We start from the raw sequence: 18,154 nt of genomic DNA on the forward strand, positions 1-18,154 counted from the left end.
TTCAAAGATGCCATAGATCTACAATAATATTCAATGCGGTCATGCCCACGTACCTATACTTGAATGTTAAGATGCCATCTAGATTGGGTTTGAGGATACGGGCAGGACGAGAACGCGTTCCGATGCATCGGGTATATTATGAGCAGCTAGTAGATGTTGACGCTGACGTTGTCGATAGTAACGTGAATGTAGCGTTGTCTCGTTCACAGGAATTTTTTCAATAGTGTCCTCCAGCTAGATACTGGCTATTGTGAATATTTTTACTTAACAGAAATGAAACTGTGCCAGTAAGTTCGATCCACCTACAAATCAGCATAAGTTCAACTTAATGACGATAGTAAATTTCGAAGTACTTTTAGCACACGTGTTGAGCATTCTAGGGCATAAAACTTTTGTTACGACTATGCCCCAGTCGAACTTTGCTGTCAGCCTATCGAACGTCAACACGAGAGATAGATGGAGAGATCGACATTATTTATTTAAATAATTTTTGGAAGGAATATCAGCTTATCTTTGATAGTTGAAAGTGACAATTGGAAAGCATAAACAATACCGAACGGCCCTTCATCATATACTGTCGTGCATCGATTTATCATTTCCGTAGACTAAGTAAACGATCCCTACCTACATGACCTAGGTATGGGCCTCTTAGGCTGATGGATTAGGAAACGAAAACGTACGCTACTACTATACGGGAAAGAAACATTTGTATAAAACGCAAAAATTGACCACCGAATTTATGTCGGTTTTTCATAGGCTGCATCTAATTGGAAGCAGATATCTCAATAGAGTGCTTCACATATGGCGGCAAAGGCATCCTTTACAAAAGCATTCCTGTAACCAGCATTCGCACAAGTCAATTCGAGGCCTAAACCACTAAAGTCTGCTTCAAAAATCCCCTCACTGAATCTGCGAATAATATTTAATGCTAAACCTGATTATACCGACGTTGGTAAGCACCGACTCGTTGAAGCCTTACTGAAGCTCATGAAACATAAAATCGAGCTGACTTTTAAGCTTCGAGCTGATAGTTCGTCAAAAGCGTCAATAATCTAAAAGTATAAGGAGCCGCGATAGTCGAAAAAAGACGAATGAGATAGAAAAATGTTGATCCTTATCTGGTCGATCCAATCGCGACGCTCGTCTGCAGAAGACGCGCAAGACTAAATAAACATCAACATCATGAAATTAGCAAAACTGGCTTTTCGCGTCATGTTGACAGGTTTTCACGCGTTGTCAATCTGAGTCCTGCTTAAATAGTTTCTAATAGGCTCTAAACGTAAATGGGAAAACACAAGACGCACCACTGCCTCCAACTAGCGACGGTCAACGCTTTTCGCTGTAAAAACGCTTTTCTAAGGCGGTCGGGTTTTTCCTACTGGGTCGCAATTTTTTTCGACAAGTAGCTTCCATTACAAGTGGGAGCAAACTGGCCACCTGCATCTGTTCGGGAATGCTATATGTGTCGTTTTTGCCCCCCCCCCCCCCCGCCCGTCACTCCCTAGATCGCCTAAACTATTAAGTACTACTATTTGGTAGCAAAACGCCCCTCATATTTGCATGTACAGATTGCGGTAAATGATGCTGTTGCTGTTCTGGCCTGGGAATTGATTGTGGCTCTTCGCAAGCCTATTTCGAGAAAGGCAAAAGGCTGTAAGTGCTGTAAAAAAAACTTCTTTAAAGAATACACTTACTTCGTATCCCATCTCTGATGTATGGGTAATGCGATGTTATTGAGGTTCATGATAATAATATTAACATCTTATGAGAATCTTCAACGTTTGCCTTATGAAAATCTTTTTGCGAATTATTCAAAAGCTGCGTATACAGTAGCGACAAAGTACAACTTCAGTCTCGGGCAAGCTCTCGTCTCCACTATACGGAGTATAGTGGAAGTGTGTGTATATATATATAAGGCTCTCCGCTATACTCAGCTTGAGGCTACCTTTTATTATAGCTATAACTAGTTTTCCTCCAGCTCCAAGGACTGGTTTCCCTCCGGTCTCAATCTATTCTGGACACGTGGAGCATCTAATATGTTTAATTGAAAACCAAAGTTAAATCAATTAGACTAACAGAACGTTTGAAGCGGGCTATGCAGACACTTCAACACTAATAAATGGAGAAATATTTAAGGTTTAAACCAGCACATGTACAACTATTAGCAGTAAGCCGTACTCAAGGTTTACCTATCCATTTGTCTGGAACGGTTCTGTATGAGTGGCGTTGGCTTACCCGTATCGCTTTTTCTACTTGCCTACAGGTTACGTGAAACCGATGAGGCACTCGAATAGGTCGTCGCAGTTTATTTTGAACCAAATTCGTGAAACGTACTTGATATGTCATCGATCTTGCCGATAAATCAAAGCTCTTTGAAACATACGATAGTAGTGTGTACGTATATAGCTGACGACTAGTTCGCTAGGTATACTTTACGGCGATACGGGACGTAAAACTCGAAAAATAGAGGGTGTATACTTTAGCGAAGTACTATAAACGACAACGTCAGTTTTTGATAAACGGCTCATTTGTTTCACAATTTATTGGTATGGCCGACGCTACGAGGCTACCTATGACGCTGGCTCGCACGATGATGAACTGACAGATTTGCAAACATTATCAGCTTGATCAAGATAAGATTATATATAAGACCACTGACCACAGCTAACGGTACGCCAGTCCGCTGAGAATCTTGGTCTAGGTCAGAAAGTTATACCGGAAAGACGGTCGGAGACCTGAGTCCGCGTAAGAAAGTACGGCCAGTCTTTTTCCCTTTACAGAACACGGCCGTTGGTATCTGTCTGTAGGCGAATAAACTGAGACAAATCTAGGAGACGAAAAGACGGACTTTAACGTCACAAACGTAGAAATTGATTGCGGAAACAAGCAGTGTATTGGAAAGTTAATTTCGATCAACTGCCTTCTACAAATGACGTTTATAGCATCACCTACTTACTAATAATTATATATATATATACATACGCATGTATATATATACATTGTAGATGTCACACGACCGAATAGCTGGCTGCAAGGCAAGGTTTTGGTGAAGCACACTGATTAGTCCTGCGTATATGGAAGATCTCATTCCTCTGATCTCTTTGTCTGCTGCAAGTGCTGTTTAGTTATTATCTGTAATATATTTTCTCTACATGCGTTGCCTCAATTAGGCCAGCGGTGGCAACTCTTAACTCGTCAGTTTTACTGTTCCAGCAGGCAGAAAAATTCTCACGGTAAAAATGTCGGCAGCAGCTCATCACAATCATGCTACAGTATTTTGGTATTTCGGCTGAAGTCGATGGATACTCATGTCTCCCAAAAGCCGTAAGTCAGCGCGAGCGGGTAGCGTGGCAAAGAAGACGCCGGATCATTAACTCGAGGGGTATCGGTTTGCTATAGTGTAAAGAGTACAGGAAGTTCCTCCGGAGATTTCTTATGAGAGGTTGCCCTGTATTTATTGGGCAGTTCACACCGGTCTTTCCCTGCTTCTAGTTAGGCATAACGTATCGTATAATTTATTATACTGCTGATACGCTAGTTTTAAACCACTCGACATTTCAGTGCTGTACCTGTTTAATGGTAGGTGACCAACGAGTCGATCCATTAATTCTCTTTTTAAAGTTGCTTTTACGAGAACAGATTTTGACGTTTATAGCAATCGCTCGCTATCGCTTGGCTCCAAACGATGCTCAACTTTTTTTTTGTCAAGAGCATCCAAATAGCGTATTTTTTAACTGATGGTTGGGGGAAGAACTTCTCGGCAACTTCTCGTCTGCCTAACTTTTTTTTTGTACCTGTACTCCACTTCCATGGAATGACGTATAGTCAGAAGGACTTCGCGATGTTTAGTGCTAGCACCTTAAACGTTGACTCACGAAACCAGCAACCGTTAATCTATGAAACGATGAAAATCGTTTCAAAGCGACAAACGCACGCTCGTTTTGAAAAAAGCCCGCCTTAGAGAATAATGCTAAACATCGTGAAACTCAACTCAACTCTTCAAGCTCCTTTGTTGTGCTTTTCCATTAGCTCATTCGTGGTGCCGCAATAAATCCCATGAAAGAATCCCACCATGAACTCTGCTTGGACAGAATGTCCAAATATGTCTTTCGGAAGATAGATAGGATGTGGTTAAACTACACGAACAGCTCATTGATAATGGCCTCATTGCACAAATCAATGAAGACAGAGCACAGTGTAATATGTATGTATGTGCGAAAAGATGGTTTGAATGGTAACCAGCGAAAAAATCGCGTTCGATTAAGCCGGTAGCTCACCGCGACGATTACTTGCGTTTATTTTGCCCCTGTATTCAACACGCATTGGGCGCAGATACTTCGCCAGATAATGATGCCTTGTTCAATTCCATATCTGCATCAGCTATCCACTACAATAAAGGAAAAATCTATTGTGACTCAGCATTGAAAAAGAAACACATTTCGATACGTATGCGTTATAATATGTAGCTTGTTTTTATGTCAGACGCTGTTTAGTTTCCCCAGCCAGTAGCTAAAAACTTCCCTAGTTGGTCTTCCCTAGAAGATACTCAGGGAAAGGGCCACACTGTTGTGCTCATCACGATTCACAAAAGCACCCGAATTCGCATTGCCACTCAACACTCAGCGTTCGCCTGTAACGGTGATCGCCTCAAGGCCTGGACCTGGAAAAAAGATGCAAATTAATAAACGTTTTTTAAGTGGAAATTGCCATAGGCAGCAACACGAACGGATAACAACAGTCCGTGTCCGTCTTTTCAGTCGATGTTACGATAACAGGCGAATCAGGATGTCGTTTTTATGCGTCATGCAAAAAAAGGAAGGCAGCGTGTGATAGGCCGGAGGTATTATTTGACCTCGGATTGCGGTTGGTTCCCTGGCTAGAGTCATTTCCGACGTATACGGTAAGCGAACATATGTCAAAATATGCATGCTTGCCGATCAGGGGACGTGCAACAAATATGAAAAGATAGCACGCCACAGCTATGACGCGCTGATAGCGAATGTAGACAATGCGCTGAGGTCAGTAAGGCCGAGGACGAACAACGCAGCTGAGGTTCTGAGTTACTGTCGGATCTCGGTCGGATATTGTATCCAGGCCTTCGTCACGTGCTGTTCTTTTTTCAAAAGCAAATAGCGCCGTATGCCGACGTTAGTACAGGCTTGGTCACTAGCGGTCGATTTATCTAAGGCAACAAACTAGATCCATCCAGGGTTCGCTTACATGAATCAATATATTTGACAGAGGCGAGCAGATTTTATTACACCGACATAACGGATTTATGTACAGAACACTGCTCTCAGCTCATGTGATGCAAGTATTTTCTTCCTAGACAAATTCTCCCTGTCGCATATGGTGACAAGCTCAGGAAGTGAAGGTATACGGGGGAGAGATAAGGGAACTTGACAATACTTTCATGTTGATAGTGGATCTATCTAACCAACTTAGCGTACTCAATCAACCAATGCAGTAGTCATAGAGTGCAACGTTGTTCTATTGTCAGCAGTTGCGTTCGGAGTTCGAAGTTGCAGCCTGTAGCGAATAATTTGCGATAATCCCCTTGACGCTCGGGCAGCAACAATTCATCATATCCGCCGACGGGGCTGCACGACATGCCGAGTGCATGATACTACTACATTGCTCAAGTTCTTCGTAGTGATAGCGATAGCTTAGTTTAAACTGGATGATTGGATAAAACAAAAATATCGGAGGAGCAATGCTTCGAGGGCATCAAGACGTCTAAGCGCCACAAACGTCACTTCTCAGGGGAACAGCGGCGTTTATGTAGCATAAAAACATCTAATATATGTATTGACATGCACGATTTTGAGATACCTTTATTGGTACTACAATGTTAGCGAATAGAGACTGACAGTAGCCGTTTTTGGTTAGCCCAACCCGTCCTTGGGTCTCATGTCCGAAAAAAATCTGAAATTTCACGAAGTTACAGTAACCTGTTTTTCGACTGACCTAAAATCGCAAACTTGAAAAAGGCGCAACCAGCAGTCCTAATAAGTACTCTATATTGGCTAGAGTATATTGAACAGAGGTGCAAGTTTTGACAAAGATTGAACAGATCCCGCCAATCAGATACCTGAGCACAACTGTAGATATCTGCTGAGTTATTGAACTAAATAAAATAACTCCGCAGAGTTTTCTTTCCTCCATAAGCCTGAACGACAACCCTGTACTTTCACCGCCTTCAACCAAATGGATCGCCTTCTTCACTCTAAGTGGCGATTATAGAAAATGTGCAAATAAGGTGCAACGAGCGTGCGCATCTTCCCTGCTCTTTCTTCTGCCAGCCAGTTTACTAATGATAGAAAAATCACATAAAAAAAACATGCAGAAGAAGACTTCGTTTTCCCTTGACGCGCTTTCATTAGATATTAGGATTTTTTCTTTAAAAATTTTTCCTTCTTGTTATGTCGTCCTTCGTTCACGTATTCGTGTCTCGCCTATTTGCCACTTGAACCTTTTACCCCTTTTCCTTTCCTGTTCCCTCTACCCAACGATCGAATTTTCCACCGCCCACTGCTCTTCCTTTCACTGGCCCACTCGGTCTGATCTCGGCCATCTTCGGCTCCGACCCTACCTTTTTCTTCCTCCCTCCAGGATGTGGTGTTCTGAACTTGCTATTATTAGTGAACACATATCGCTTCATTTTAGGTCCAGCTAGAATGTGTTCAATAAATAATAACAGTCGGTAAAACCTCAGATCTACATACGACACGTGAGTTAGCAGCAGAACACCCATGAGAAATGGAGCACTACAGCAATGTCGGCATCAGTCGACTGTTTTAAAAGTCGCCTTGTGTGGCTATCGCAGGACGGTACATTAAGATATGTTTTTATTGTGTCGTGGTACTGTTACGCTTTTTTCTGGATGCATCTATAACTTCATCTGCCAGAACCCCTCGGTCCATTACATGCGAAGCTACTAGCCTGCCAGACGACGAGGCCACTTCCGGCGAACGCTCAACATTTAATCACTGCCAAACGGAAACAATATAAGACCTTGTTTTTTCTCTCCCTATGTATATATATAGGGCGGTAGGCTTCCACTTACATACACACTTGTGTGTTTTCGCAGGCTCAGCCGAAAATGACAAAAATGAAACTTCTTGGAAGTGTCATTGTAATGGCAGCAATCAAGAACTTCGTGGCAACAGGTGACGAAATGAAACTGGGCTCTTTTGTTAACCTGTACCCCTGAAACTGTTATGGTTTTATGCAGCTAATCAGGATTTGATTGCGGACTAAGAACTGGCGCTACAAGTTGACTCGTTTTTCCGGCGCTAAAATGCGATATTGATAACATAACGTACTCAGTCCGTTTTTAACTTACGTGCCCTTCTTTTTTGAGATCGCTCCCTCTCGTCCTCAAGTTAATCGCTGTTTCGTCTGTGATGACGAAGTAACAAGTGATCCTATGCAGTTAACGTGAGATAATTACGCACGCTTACTGTATTCCTACTATTTATAGAAAATGGTTCTTATATCGACACAAGGGCTCACATCCGAAAGTTGGTACACAGTTAAGGAATAGATTCGATACAGACTGAGAGCATACAAAAGGATTAGACAAATTAAAGGGAAGGCTTTGCAGGAACTTAAGGTGGGCAGTCTCAGACAGTGTAAAAAAGCGACACTCTGAGAGGCAGAGTGTAGTGATAACCTCCTAAGGGAGATAGATGAATTTATTGAAGTTCTTAACTCATGTATGTTGTTGTATCATATGCTAAAAATAGCGGTAAAAAAGTATGCATTTATACAGGGTGTGATTTGTTGGGATAATCTCGATAACAGCAAGAACGATTTAGATTATTTTCCCTAGATTGGTTTGCCCTGCCGAAAAAGCCCTCTGTACTGAAAAATTGATACATAAAAAAGATGTTCATGCTGACATGTATACGAAGCTGTTTCGCTTTTCCGGTGATACTTTGTAGCAGTACACCCGTGCAGTTCTGAACGTGTAAAGCTGCAGAAGTCAAGTGCCATTTGAGGCTTACATGGCCGTCCGTAAAGGAGTCTTAATAAATGTTTCGAATCTGGCCGTTACGCTGTTATGTATCTACGAAGCTGATCCGAAGTCTGATTGAGATATACAATTTCTTTTCTATTCAAAAATATTCTAGCTACCAACCGTTACATCTCCCCTCCACGTCCTGAGTATAGAGACCACCCCACAATTGTGCGCTCTGTATTAGTCTATAACAATAGAGTAGTGAGTGACATGCCGCATGGTTTAAAATGATCAAAAAACAAGTAACCCCTTCGCCGTTTACACGCTCTTTGCTTTTTCTTTCAGATATTTTTTCGCTCGCCTAGTCAATTTTTTACCATCTCCTTAATACCTTTGTGTTAATGCATTTACGATACAAACTGCGACAAGTCAACCCCGTTAGGAACCTAAGTCTAACGCGCCCTAAGCCAAACGTTTCTGAAGACTCTCGGCATTGGGAATTATCCAGGACGAAGAAACCTTTACTGTTATCTGGGCAACTAGCGGGTCAATCGAACAGTACAACAGGCCAGACCGTTTTCTGGACCAGCGTTTATTCGACTTTGTGTACCATAATTGCTATCTTTATTCCGTCCAGAGTAGGGCGCCATCGGCTGCTGCACCGTCTCGGCACACGCTGCCAGTAGCTACAAATCTAAGCGGTGCCGCCACTCGACATACGGGATGCTATGCCCAATAGATGCAGATTGCAAGATGTCGACTTTTTGTTAGCTGATCATAAAAACAATAGCATTGTAATTTTACACTAGTTACGTAAGAAAAAAATCTGTTTACGCTACCTATTAAGCACTACGAAAACTTTAGGGGGGCAAACAAACTAGAAATAAAAACTTTTGTCAACTTTCTCATCATCCTCATCATATATGTATCTACAGAGTGTGTTGAAATTCGAGGGAATTTTGGCCAGTTTTTCTGTTTGCCAGTTCTTTCTAGAACAGCACAACGAACTCGTCATGAACTCTTTCGACGCTGGGTGAATTCCCAATAAAATGAAAACCTGTCTGTTCGTCTGAAATCGACGGTCGTCATTACTGTTAGTTTCCGTGGGGCTTCTGAAGAATCCAACAAACATTACACAAGGTAAACCGGAGGATTCGTGGTAGAGTTCATATTTAGAAAGTTCGAAAATTTATCACGATAACTTAAAAAAAGCCATTTTTCAAATTAACAGCCGTTCCAGAAACGAGGATATCAATTGCCAATTAAGTCAATTAAACTCCAATTGCCAATTAAACTCGAACGGTTAATCTTCTCGAGACTTTCAATATCGCCATTGTTCTTATTATTAAAAACCCATTTCCGAACTAACAAACAAATATATTGAAAATGAATGGTTTAAGCCTCAAACTGAAGCTGCTATCGCGGCAAATATATTGAAGAACAGATGTTTTTCTAAGAACAATATTTGTAGCATATGTTAAAAAAAAATCGATGAAGTAGATATTTTTTGTTTAGATGCAGTTTTAGGAAAACAGCACGGAAAAATCCAATTTAGATGCAGTATTCTCAATTGGGCATCATCGACAATCATTACAGTGAGACTCAGTACCCTAAACTTTTTCTCGTAGAGATCGGTTATGTTGTAACTTGTTTTCCCACTTAGAATTGCATTTTGTTGCCCCTTAATCCACAGTCTGCATCTATTCAACACCTACTCCGCTACAGGTACTCGGTCTCGGCGGATTCAGAGATGTTATCACCCATCTAATATTTCTGTCATACTACACTATATATGAATTTTCCTCATAGGCAATATCCGTTTCTTTCATTACTTCTTCCTTACTTTCAGTACTTTTCGTCTTTCATCAGAAATATGCGCTGTACTATTGCACGGTGGCGCATTTCAACATCGGGCATCAACTTCGCTAGATTACGATACTATTACGTACGGACAATCAACGCTAATCACATGTTTGTTGAACTCATGACGAGCGGCGACCGTCCTTAACTTCCAAGCGTCAACAGTACGCCCCTGTATAGGAAACACATGGCCGTACTTTTGCCAACGTCTAGGAAAGTGCCACACCCTCTTGATTGTTAAATAGATCCGCGTATTTTCTGTATCATCTGTGGCATTGCGACTGGTCGTTTTTTTTGCGCGCTTATGTTATCGTCGTTACCCATGGCCTACATGATGACGGGTTGGGCACTTTGTGCAAATGACGGAAGTTTTTCTTAAAGAAAATGGAAACAGGCTTACGTCCTAATCAGTGGAATGCAAGATAAGAGTATGCGATGGGGTGAGGCCCAGTCTCAGGCATCATACAAATAAGGACAGATACAGTAAATGTAGCTACTGATTCACAGGCGATTTTAACGAAGTCTTCTAATAGGTTCAACAGACCCCCACAACGGACACAAGAAGTGTTTTTTTTTTTTTACCAAAGGTTCAATAGTACAGAGCGACCCACAAAGAGTCAGAGTAACAATAAGAACTCGAGGGAGCACTGTAATCATAGTTCGACTTGGCCCTACCCGCATTCATTAGATACTCCTCTTTAGGGTGTAACCCAACGTTCTGTCTGTGTTGCGTCATATATATCCGCATATACTTACGCTGGCTTAATCACCATGGTTGCTATTTTACTTATACCCTCCAGCTAGGCAACCTTGGAGAATCATCTAATGCAAACAGAACACGAGAGACTTACTGACTACGGATATACAGATACTATCACACGCGGACGCAGAGGAACCGCGCAGAGACCTAGGTTTTTCAAGAGAAGTGGTAATAGATACTGAGTGTGGACCGCATACAGAGAGGTCGTCTCATATCGAACCGCTATCCAACGATCTGTTATAATAGTAGAAAAAACACATGGGCCAAACCGAGAAAAGTAATAGGTTATTTTTTTTGTATTGGAGATTATCCTTTTACATTTGGCACACTAGAAACGGCGACCGTTTGTAGTCACAAAGTTGGTACTTTAGCTTTTTGCCCTTTTGTCATATTATGTGTATTCTTAAATCTGCTAATGTTGTATGGGTATACAAAAAATTCGCAGGTCTTTCTCGCCCACGTCTGTTGACCCACGTCTTTTAAAACGTAACCGGGACTTCAGTGGGATATCGATGGGAAGCAAAGAGTTTCTCCTCCCCCTTTGATTGAAATCAAGCCAACCAAACGTTCCGCCAGGGAACTGGAGGGCCAACAGTACGTCCTAACAGACGCCTCCGCAAGTTATTACTGGTGTATGCTATAACATAGATACAGGTGTGAAACGTGTAGAATAATTGATTTTTTAATTCAAAATTAAATACTAGGTGCACTTGGAACGAAGGCCACACTCGAATAATTTTACGGGTAACAGTAGAAAAATATATTTAAATAGCTGAGTCGACAATTTTTCATAGCACGTTATTCGTCTTTTATTTATTTAAGTTTCATTTATTATTAAACTTTATTTCGCTAAGCGCGTCCAAGTTCTAGGTGGAGTTCAGTATAATAGGTATTTGACATGTAAATCCCAAAAAAATAGAACATCCGTGTTAACGCCGGCATTTCGGCTTCTATGCCACTATCATAATGTGTCCGTTGTTACGTGTTGGTGTCAACAACAAATCGTTGTCAGCTGTTTCGATTAGCGGTTATATAGTTTTTATCGCTCTCAACGTAACAGCTTGTGCGGTGGACAGTAGAACAGTAATGATTTTTACCCAATGCCCCTCCTTTATTTCGCCTCGCCTATTACTTTACCTAATTGACATTCGCTCATTAGTAGGCGAATCAGCAATGGCCGAACCAAATTGTCACGAAATGGGTTCTCTCCTTTCGATTTAGCCTGTGCGGTTTACAAGCACAACGTTAGGCCGGCAACTTTTCGTAGTTGTCACCGATGTACGCACTAACGAGAAAATAACGTTTGAACCCAATGTACAATACTACTGAGTTCAATGACATCTACAGCAAAAGCAAAACGGGATGACCATAGTCTTCCAAAGTGAAACAAAAAGAAGAATCGAAGATTTATTCATACGAAGAGACACGTTAAAGCATTTTGTTTTAATATCGCTGTAGAGAGTAAGCACTGGCATACGCCACTGCACAAACGCCCTAGGACCACGACGACGTCACCTTAGGATCCTGCGTCCGCGGATTCTGAGAGTTAAGCCGCGAATCAGCCTTGCCTAGGAATGTCCATCAGTGTATCAGCAACGGCGGGGCAAACACTAACAATGAGGTGCGGAGATGTACCCTTGGCCAGAAGAATCGCTCCAAAAAAAGAGACACCTGTTCGGGGCTTCGGGTCCCTTAAATACTTGAGGCGTGGCGCGTGCTTAAAGTGAGGACTTCGTACAGATAGGTGAGCATTTACCCAGCAAAGGGTTGTCTTCAGAAAGGAGCAGTTACTGCGCAGACGTATGTACGTGCGAATACGTGCACGTTTACCAATTTGCACTAGCAAAAGTTGCAGTAATGGGAGCTCGTTTTTGAAAACGGTATGGCGTTCAAGGCCGGCGATCTACATAAGACCATAGTGTAAGTTGTACGGGAAGCATAGGAGCTAACATCGTTAATGACAACTTCGTGGTTGTTGGGATCCAGACGAAAAGAGGGGTACAATTGTGGGGCATCCTAAAAAAGGTAGAGTAAAGCTACAAACTAGGAATTGCTGTGCGATGTTGGTAATGGCAATAGTAATAATAGAACGCATATAGGACGTACGGTAGCAACATTTCAGTCGCAGATACTGTGAAACCCTTAGCACTGTGGTATGTAAAAATACCTGTGCCGGTTTTCTAGAAAACATTAGTGAAACACGCCCAAATTTTATAATCATATATCATAGTATTTTTGTTTCGCGTTTGATTTTTCATAAAATCTATCTCACAATTTCTCTTTCTCACCATCCCTTTGAGGAACCACAACAAAGTATTGTACAGTTTTAGACCTTTTCGGTTATTACGCTAATTCTCTACGGATGTTAAAACATACACGAAGGGTTTGCATGTCTCGTTGAGATCGTTTGAAGCGGCAAAGCTTTTTATAGCTCCTTTCCTGCCTGAGCATAATATCCTGCCAACACCACTTGTATTTCGCGTAGCGAAAGCAGACAAAAAGGAAAATACCTCGTTCCAAATATACATCATGTATCTGAAAGCCTGAAACACAAACCTCAGTGTTCGATTTGGCCGATACTAATTAGAAAACAGTCATCGCCGTATTGAAGGTTACACGCTTATGCGAACATATCTCGTTGCTGGTGAAGATGGCTTTGTATTAAAGGAATCGTGTAACACAAACGGGGGAACTCCTCGTTGTATTAGAGGTTTATTAGTCGAAGGTTGTAGCTGAGCAGCTCTGACAAACCGGTTGGTCTGCTAACATTGCTGGCAATAACACTGTCGTGAAAAACCATTACCAGGCATATTTATGAGAAAAAAAAAGTATTATCTTTAAAGATGCTCCACGGCTTAAGGTGCCCTTTTCTATAGTTGGAATCCGTCCTCTTAATTTGTACAAATTGGACGTTCTTCACTTCGAGTGTCTTTCGTATTTATAGGGAAATACCGATTTATGGCTCAGTCCGTTTAAGCGTTGCTTCGCAAAAACAGTGATATCGCACTAGGAACCATTATCTTTTCAGATACGAGCCTTCGAAACAATTAACCAGTCCTCCTGAGCTCATGTACTTACTGGAATTATCTCAAAGTAGCTTTATACTTTTTTTCCTATGTTGGAACTCTTGTTAAATGATTGTCGATACAAGAGTATTAGCACTGAAAGCTGCTCGATTGACATTTTTACGTGCCATATCCTTTTGCTCTGTTGCGTTCACGAGTCCGGCAAAAGAGGCTGAATACCTTTTCGGTTTTTTTTGGCTCCAGCCTCCATTACATTACCAATCAGGCCAAATGTCATCTTAATATGATGGCTACCTAAAAATCTACTAACGGAATACTAAATATTCCACGGACCTAAAAAGATATGAAAGAGAAACTTCGGCTGAATCTAATGTCGGCGGCGGAACGGGGAAGGAGGGCTGAACCAACAGACTTTTGTGATCGTGTAACGTATTTGGGCGCGTCTGGAAGTGCGTGTCGTTCTTTTTTGCTACGGTAACGTTAGTTAGAGAAGGGCAAACAAAGCGTCACGCGGTTGTTTTTGGTATCAACGAAATTTGAAGAGAAGCCAGTTTTCATTAGATTCATTAGTGCTCAAATTCTGTCACTTTTTTATGTTAGGAGGTGTCGGAAACTGCACGACCACTCTGGTTCAACTGATTTTAAGCGTGTTTTGTCAACCTAACAAGTTTTACTGCTTCAATTTTTGACACTCGCACAGATTACTATAATTGCAATCTATAAATGAATATCAATAGGATGGGGAATACTGGTGGTATCAAGATTTTTAGCTGATCTTTGCCTGATCCCTTGCCGGTCCTCGACTAGCATGTCAGTGATTTCAACGCAGAACATACGAAGCCCTAGAAGTCAGGTGCACCAAATTTCTCCCGCACAGAAGCAAATTATACAAGCTAATCACATTCATTTCTATTGATAGCTCAGCGCGATGAGTGAGAAAATCAACTGGTTCGACCGACATAGAGCATACATGGATAACCACAAAAAACAGCCCTCCGACCAATGCCCCAATTAGAATTACATCAACGTATGTACAACTCATTCCCTATTAGGATGATCTGCCGCGTTCTGATACTTTGTGCAATACCAAATATGACGTATCATACGGAGATTAGTTTCTTGCGCGCGTGGTCTGTGTCAGCTAGGAAGCAACCGGAATTAAATACGATTGCGTACACGTTTGCGTCTTACGTACGCTTTTCAGTATCTAGTGCCCTTTTATTATTCGTATTACTACTAGGACAATAGTAGTAACACCAATAATAAAAGTACCTCTAATAATAATATTTATAGAACACATCGTAAATGCGGTCGTGAAGAGCACTAATTGACGCTATAGGACTGCTATCTATAATGATGGAAAAAAACAATTTGTGCCATATTTGAGCTATCACAGTAGTCTACCCCTCTGTTTAGTCTGACATGGCCGAATGAAGACATACGCTTGCTCCTGTTTAGTAAAGTCCTTGTCGGAATTCGAAGATTTTCGTTTATTTTTTTTTCTTGTAAAGGGTCCTATTTACTGTACTGTAGGACAGAAAGGCTTAGCGGTGTAATACGATGGTGCTGTAGAATTAATTTGTTATAGTTGCTCGGTAGTATCTTGAGTTTCAACATCAGGAATCATCCGAATAAATTGTAAAGCTATACATCGAGGAAGAATTCCTACTGTTTGCTGTTTTAGCGTTACCCAGTCTGTTTCATAGGCGTCGTCGAGGCTGCTTGTTTTCTACTCGATAAGTGGTAAAGATAAACTGATCTTTGAAGAACACGTCTGGCTTTACGGTAGTCAAACGTTTAGGTATTAGTAGGTTGACGCAGGATCGATTGCTCAACGGCTTAGCCTACAGAGAGCTTTCCTGCGTAGCTGTGGATTAGTTGGGATAAGCAATAAATATATATAATAAATAAACTTTGAACGCATAGACCGGTCTATTAATAAAAAAAGAAAAAAATGTCCAAAGAATATTGGCTAAGCTTATTCGAATGCTTTTAGTTAGATCTAAGATGGAGCATCTAAAATATGAGTGAAATTTACTCAAAAATTCAGTAGATTTTATAGGCGGCCCGAGCCTAATAGGCTAAGCTGTTTATGGTCAAGATGTGTTGTTGGAAGAAAGGCTTTAAAATGGTCCTGTCGCTTTCATGCAGACGAAAGATGCTCCATATAGTAACCGAGCAGTTGCAAAAAAAAAGTTGACGAAGTTATTGTAGAAAATGGGCAATACCTGAGTAGTCAGCAGAAAAACGAACCGTGCACTACAAAACAGTGTTAGATCATCTAATGAAAGCTAAATTAAAAAAAAAAGCCCCACGTCTGGGCGTTGCACGAATTGATGCGAAAAGACCACATATATATTTAGCAACCTGGTTCAAACTGGGGGAACTTTAATGGAAAAAAATTTAATGCATTCGCCGTATAGCCCGGATACTGGTCCGTCTCTAATCGGTTTCGGTCCGTGCAGAACTCCCTTAATAGTGTTTATTTGGCTTCAATGCGGAGACACAACAAGCACGTTTCATCCAGAAACTACAGAATAGGGCATATTTCATTTTGTAACACTGTTTTAAATATTAAAAAGGACTTTCTTTAATTTTGCTTCAAAATAGTCAATACTTTTTTTGATAGGCCAACGTGTATATATATACTGCTACTATTTATAAAAATTCCCATTTCAGTTAGTGTTGTTTGTGAACTTGCGGCGAGTATAATAAAGATATTGTATAAAACTCACAGCTGCAATTTATAGGTTATACATCTGAACGAAACGATACTTTTCGCATCGCCATACTACAATTATACCAACTTACTTTGCTCGAATTTCTATCCTAAAATAACATCGAAATTTTTGTACAAGCAGCCTGACAGGGTATCCAGATAGCGCCCTGTGCTACTATAGGACGATTCAAGCTCAAGTTTATTGCATAGACGGTGGTATAATCAGACGGGAGCGTTAACACTGCTGTTTGAGACCGGCCGCATAAGCGGTTGCAAGAAATTCTATCTCAAAAAGACCCCTCAATCAAAGTATGCTGTATATATATATATATATATATATATATATATATATATATATATATATATACGTGATTCTTTCAGCCTGAATTGAGCCTTGTACTATTCCGTAACAACGAGGCCAAACGTGTAATAGCTCATAGAATCGCAGATTAGTTGACCATTGCTCTCATTGCGAACGATGCTTCTCTGATGCTATTCAAAAAAATAAGCAGCGGCTCTAAATAACAGACGCGGCAGATGGCGGCATAAACTGCAGCAGGCGGCTAACGTAATAAAAATTGCCATTATATTCCCTATTGCAGTGCTGTTTTCCTTGACGTTTGCTTGCTAGCCCAGTGATAGTTCTAGTGTAAGTAATAACGAGTCTATGATAGAGGATCAAGCGCAGGATTTTCTGCATGGCTGCTTATATGCCGGAGATTAGTTTGCTGGATGTCGGCCATTAGTAAAACAAAGCTTAGTTAACTTTATTTTATAAACTTCCCGTTCGTTTAACTTTCTGACGATTCTCGAGTTTCCTGTTTTAAGAGACAATCCAAACACGGTTCGGTTCATGCGGAGACCAGAACACATAATCGAGACAAGTCAGCTCATCCAGATCGGTTCCACCCGCCCTTTGATTTCTACTAATTCTGCCCTTAGAGTATGGGCGGACTTCTGTGGTAATTCTCTGCAACAGTTCTTTATCAAGCGCAAAGGCAAAGCAAACGTAATAGTTGCAATAAGAGTAATAGTTGCCCCTTTTGACGTCCATTTAAAGGGAATGCATCCCCACATGATGACGTTACGCGCAATATCGTTGAAACAACATTGGCTAGGGACCCGTACGTTTGGTTGCTACCATACTTTGTGTAAGAACTGTATCATGAACTAAGTCTACGGAACGAATTTTTATATTGTTTTTTACTGGCCCTTCTTCGTTTGGTCATCTCAGTTCAAACTGAAATATAGCTTTGTAGGCCATGTCGTCGTACGAAACAATGTAACAGTTACGCACGATACCCATCGTCGCATTTTCCTCAAAACATGAAAATAAGATAGATTTCTTCGCAAACGAAATAGGCACAAACAGAGAGGAACCATTGAAACTAAAAATGTACCTTCATGTGCTTTGAATCGATTCCCCTGTAGGCCATGGTTCATGAATCCGAACAGGCGAAACCCGAAACAGGTTTGATGGAGCACAGTATTGTCTATAGGCCTGACGTAAAAGCACTTCCCACGCATAGTATGCCAAAGTTTCTAGGTCGTCAAAGCGAGATGAGGCCCATTCGTGATGTAATGGGGCCCGTTTGAACTATTCTGTCTAGGACATTCCCTTTTCAATTCAAGTAGCTGATTTAGGTCTTTATTTGGCGCTTTACTGCTTGCACGTAGCTTATGGTAATGCAGTCCCTTAATATTTTACAAAAATCATCTAAAATGTCCAGGTTAGACCACGTCTAGGGTATAAACCATTATTTCTTATATTCGAAAAACTTTGTAACTATTCAACTTTGAATCCCAGTGCGGCTCTTAAGAGCGAA

At 41.1% G+C, this 18,154-nt stretch overlaps 1 protein-coding gene and 1 long non-coding RNA gene across 2 annotated transcripts in view; one reads left to right on the forward strand and one right to left on the reverse strand.

The window, feature by feature from the left end:
* The window catches only part of Pkc53E (Protein C kinase 53E), a 214,868-nt gene that overhangs the window by 125,906 nt on the left and 70,808 nt on the right, over nucleotides 1-18,154 (reverse strand). The gene's annotated exons all lie outside the window — the stretch shown is intronic.
* LOC111269587 (uncharacterized) overlaps nucleotides 1-18,154 on the forward strand; it is a 47,440-nt gene that overhangs the window by 2,112 nt on the left and 27,174 nt on the right. The window lies entirely within an intron of this gene.

Source organism: Varroa jacobsoni, unplaced genomic scaffold (assembly GCF_002532875.2).
Source record: "Varroa jacobsoni isolate VJ856 unplaced genomic scaffold, vjacob_1.0 scaffold_1398, whole genome shotgun sequence".
Classification (NCBI taxonomy): Eukaryota; Metazoa; Arthropoda; class Arachnida; order Mesostigmata; family Varroidae; genus Varroa; species Varroa jacobsoni.